The 5,245-nt window shown below is 43.9% G+C and overlaps 1 long non-coding RNA gene across 3 annotated transcripts in view; it reads left to right on the forward strand.

Moving 5' to 3' along the window:
- Positions 1 to 5,245, forward strand: part of LOC115029857 — an 84,540-nt gene that overhangs the window by 76,053 nt on the left and 3,242 nt on the right. For all 3 annotated transcript variants that reach the window (XR_003835413.1, XR_003835414.1, XR_003835415.1), the window contains 2 exons: positions 1,157 to 1,244; positions 2,910 to 3,008. This is a non-coding gene — a long non-coding RNA (uncharacterized LOC115029857). The remainder of the gene's footprint in view (positions 1 to 1,156; positions 1,245 to 2,909; positions 3,009 to 5,245) is intronic.

Here is a 5,245-nt window from a genome sequence, read left to right on the forward strand (position 1 = left end):
TGGAACTCACTTTGTAGACCAGGCTGGCCTCGAACTCAGAAATCTGCCTGCCTCTGCCTCCTGAGTGCTGGGATTAAAGGCGTGTGCCACCACACCCGGCCATTCATTTCTAAGTAAATATTTAGGTTGTCCCCAGTTCTCTTTCATTTTGGTTTTTTGAGGCAAGTCTCATGCAGCTCAGGCTGACCTCAAACTCCTGATCCCACTGCCTCTCCCTTACTCCTGAGTGAGGAGATTATAGCTATAGGTGTGTGCTTCTCTACATTTTTACTATGAAGAATAGGGCTGAAAATAAGATCTTAGAGATTCTTCCTTTCTCTCTCTCTCTCTTGTGTGACTGTATGTAGTGTGTGTGTGCGCGCTCACATGTGTGCATGCTCCAGTTCATATATGGAGGTCAGAGTACACATTTGTGGAGTTGGGTCTCCCCTTCCATCTTTATTTCCATGAGTTCCAAGGATCAAACTCAGGTCAGATTTCCAAAGCAAGTGCTTTTTCCTATTGAGCCATCTTGCCAGGCCAAGATCCCACTTTCAGTTGGCTTTATACCCAGCAGTGGGGTTGTTGGATGGAAGGGTAGTTCTAGCCTTAAGGTTTTGGCGCTCCCGCCATTTTCCATGATGGCTCCCACCATTCTCACCAGCAGTGCAGTTTCCCATCTCTCTGGATGCTCACCAATAAGTTGCCAATGTGTTGTTTTTATTGCTTTATTATAGCTGTGTTGATAGGTTCTGGTAAGGCAGCAGCTGCTGCTTCCACTCCTCGTCTTCCTCCCCTTCCTGTTCCCCTCCCTCTCTTCATCCTGACACAGTCTTTATGCCCAAGCTGGTCTCAGACTTGGGACCCTCTTTCCTCCATCTCCCATGTGCTGGGGTCAAAGGTGGGTGCCACAACACCCACCTGGCATTTTTTTTTCTCATGTAGCTGTTGGCTATTGGTGTGTCTCCGTTAATGAAATGTCTGCTTTTAAATTGGGTTTTTACTCTCTTGTTGGTGTATTGTATTGTAGAAGTTCCTTACATGTTTTGGAAATTAACCCCTGACCAGATACAAGTGAGAAATATTTTCTTTTCTATTCCTTTTTCTTCTTTCTTTTCTTTTTTTTTTTTTTTTTTTTTTTTTTTTTTTTTTTTTTTTTTTTTTTTTTTTGCTGTAGAGACTGCCTTTAGCGATTCTTAACATTGTCCACGGCCATTACAACATCAAAAAGAGGCATGAGCCAAATGTTCTTCACAGGAAACTGGGTAAGTAGATCTCAATCCATGCATATAACACAATTGCTCATGTTAGTTTAAAAGACATATGGTTCTGGGCAGATTGATGTGGAGATATATAAATAAATGTAATGTTGAGCAAAATGAGAAGTGTTTTTTTTTTTTTTAAAGATTTATTTATTTTTATGTGCACTGGTGTTTCGCCTGCATGCATGTCTGTGTGAGGACATCAGATCCTTTGGAACTGAAATTACAGGCAGTGTGTGAACTGCTATGTGTGTGTTGGGACGTGAACCCAGGTCCTCAGTGGAAGTGCTCTTAACCACTGAGCCATCTCTCCAGGCCAAAATAAGAAGTTTTAAAACTACAGATATGGCAAGGCTGTAGGGTGTTTGCCTAGCATGAGTGAGGCAAACACTCATTGGGGATTTGGTTCCCCAAGTTTGGAAAATCCCAAAGCTAAAACAAAATTCCACAGAATAAGATCCTGATTTCAAGAAACAAAAAGTTATAAATATATAGAGGCAGACATACTGTGAGTTAGTGTTTGTTTTATGTTTGAAAAGAGCCTTGCTATGAAATCCAGGCTGTCCTTGAACTGCTATCAGGCTTCTAGCCTCTGACTCTCATGTACAGGGATTACAAGTGGGAACTCCACACCTGGTGTGCATTCCCCTCCGCGTGCGCTCTCAAACACACACTCGAACACACACACACACACACACACACACACACACACACACACACAGAATATTGATATGATTTTAGAAGAACCTAGTGCTGTGGATGTAGCTCAGTGGTAGAGTGCTTTTCTATATCTATGAGGTATGAGGCCCTGGCTTTTGATTCCTTAGCACCACAAAGGGGGAGGAAAAAAGAGGGGAAAAAAATCCCTTAAGACTCAGAATGACTGGGACATGCAGTAGAAACTGTTTCATTCTTATTTGTAGACTTTGCTGCGGTTCGTTATGAACTTGCTTTTGCTTCTAGAATGTAAAAAGAACCATAGAAATTAAGAAAACAACACCTGACTGGAAAGAGTCATTACCGTATTAAGAATTCCATATGTCTCAAAAATTGATTCTTAGCTGGGTGATGGTGGCACACGCCTTTAGTCCCAGTGCTCTGGAGGCAGAGACAGGTGGATCTCTGAGTCCAGATTGGTCTAGAGTGAGTTGCACAACAGTCAGAACTACACAAAGAAACCCTGTCTTGATGAGAGAAAAAATTGCTTCTTAAGTTGATTATACCTTTGTGGATTTTTGCAGCATCTTCCAGAAATATATCACTTTCACCATTCTGCTCTTGTTTTTACTTTCAAGGGTCTTTTTTTTTTCCCTATAACTACTGAACTTTATTTATTTATTTTTTAAAAACAAACATTTTATTTATTTTTTTAATTCAAGGGTCTTTTTAGAGTGCACAGAAACCCAAGTCCAGGGAGGGGAGATGCAGTGTCTACCCAGAGTCAGAGACTGTAGATTGGGATTTTGTTCACATGGATCTAGCCCAGGATACATGCTAGGATAGGAAATCCCAATTACAGGCAGATGGGAAAGGTAACCAACTGTGGGTTTTAAGGCACATAGTCTTCTTTTTAACTCCTGCCTTTACCAGCTACAGGCTATGTGAGATCTTGGGTAAGTGGGCAAGATTTTTTAAAAATTTTGTTTTGTTTTTTGTTTCTTGAGACAGTGTCTCTCGTCGTAGCCCTTGACTGTCTTAGAACTCGCTATATAGACCGGGCTGGCCTCGACTCAGACATGTGCTTGCTTCTGCCTCCACCTCCTGATGGTAAGTTTCTTCACCTCCCTTTCTGAATGTGGGCTCTTATCATAATCAGAAATGGTCTCCTCACATTCATATTACAGGATTGTTGAGAGGTGAAGGACCCAAATGGTGCTTCATAACTGTTGGTTTTTGTTGTTGTTGCTTGGGGGGGGGGAAGGACTGCTCAGCACCTGAAAGAAATTAGGATAGATTAAAGGAAGTCAAAAGAGGAAAGGAAGATACGATTCCATTTCCTAGTCACTGTCTCCCTCCTCCCCACTCTCTTTTTTCCTTTTAATTAAGCCTCCTGTTGCTAAGTGCTAGCAGATGCGTAGTAAGTGGTAGCTCAGTAGGAATTGTAGGAAGGGCCTGAGGCAGTACTTTGCAGTCTGTGGAAGGATAGGGGGCTTGCATGGGCTGGTGAGAAACATCCACAAACAAGGGACCAGGTTGTTCTCGGCAGAACTGCGTCAACTCGGGAAGCCAGGGCCTCTCAGCTCTGAGAGAGGCTTACTAGTCATGAAAACACCCAGCCTAAGGAACCATAGCCTGGTGTAGATAGGGCTATTACAATAGCCCCTAGGCCAAGAACTCTGTCAGATTTTCTTGAGGTCTGTGCCAACTAAGAAGGCACCCTGAGATTTTCCTTCTGACGAGCTGAGAATTCCTAGTCTTGGGGGGGGGGGGGGGGCGCTAAGGGGAGGGGAAGAGGGAGAGGGAGAGAGAGAGAGAGAGAGAGAGAGAGAGGCAAGAGGTGCTAGGTATTAGTAAATTATTTCTCTGCTGGTGAAATTCAAACCAGTTTAGATTAGATTAGATTAAGGGCCAGGACTCCCAGGGCAAGTTCACTGGCTCCAAGGACTAAGGCCAGAGGCGTTGCCATGGGGTGGGGGGTGGGAGGTTGAGGGTGGAGAAAGGGCATGCGCAGACAGAGAAGAGAGGAGACCACTAAGTCTGGATTAGTTAGAAGGAGCTTCTGGGGAAGCCTAGCCCTTGGGCTGGGAAGTTCAGGGGTGGGGCAGGATATGCCAGGTAGAGACTGAGGAATGCTGGGAGAGGCAGGAGGCCAGGTCTGCTTTCATATGTAACATGTCCCTCGTTGGGGGTGGTGTGGGGTTAGAAACCAAATAGAGGTTTGAGAGGAGTCCTACCTGGCACCCCATGCGGGTCTGCACAGAGGTTTCCCAGTCTGCCTTCACAGCCATGGGGATTGAGATGTATGGTTCTATGACTGTATCCAGGCTGGTGTAGTTTCAGGGGTGCCTCATATGGACCCTATAAGAAGCATTTTTTTGTTCTATACCATCCTAATGCTGCAACCTTTTAATACAGTTCCTAGTGTTGTGGCGACCTCCCCACAACCATAAAATTATTACATTGCTGCTTCATACATGTAATTTTGCTACTGTTAGGAATTGTAATGTAAAATAGATGTCTGATATTCAGGATAGGTGATATGTGAACCACTGTTTTGCATGGTGCTTGACAAATAATGGTGTGTTAGTCAGTGTTCCGCTGTGAAGAGACACCATGACCTCTGCAACTCTTATAGAGGAAAGCATATAATTGGTGCTGACTTACAGTTTCAGAGCATTGTCACCTTGGTGGGACGCATGCTGGCACGCAGGCAGACGTGACCCTGGAGAAGCTGAGAGTTCTGCGTCAGGATCTATAGGCAGCAGGAAGGGAGAGGCAGTGGGCCTGTCTTGGATGTTTGAAACCTCAAAACCAGTGACACCCTTTCTCCAATAAGGCCACATCTATTTCAACAAATCTATTGCTCCTAATTCCTGTCAAGTAGTGTGACTCCCTAATGACCAAACATTCAAATATGTAAAACTGTGGGAGCCGTTCTTACTCAAATCACCACAGATGGTAATAGGTAAAAACTTTTTATATAGTGTTTTCATGTGCTAGCCACTGTTAGATACATGCACACGTGCACACACACACACACACACACACGTGCGCACACATACAGAAATACACACACATATATACACAAATATGCACACACAGGGACACATACACACACATTATGCACATACATATGCACACACACAGGGACACATGCACACACACATACACACACACACACACACACACACACACTTCTTTTATTCCTCACAGTAGTTCTAGTGGTGAAATATCTTGTCTTTCCAGTTAAGAAAATCGAGACATGAAAAGGGTAAGGTATCCAAAGTCACTTGTAAAACCGACAGAAGCCTGCAGTGAGTGAGCTGGCTAGACTTGGGGTCCTC

Source organism: Mus caroli, chromosome 18, assembly GCF_900094665.2.
Source record: "Mus caroli chromosome 18, CAROLI_EIJ_v1.1, whole genome shotgun sequence".
NCBI lineage: Eukaryota > Metazoa > Chordata > Mammalia > Rodentia > Muridae > Mus > Mus caroli.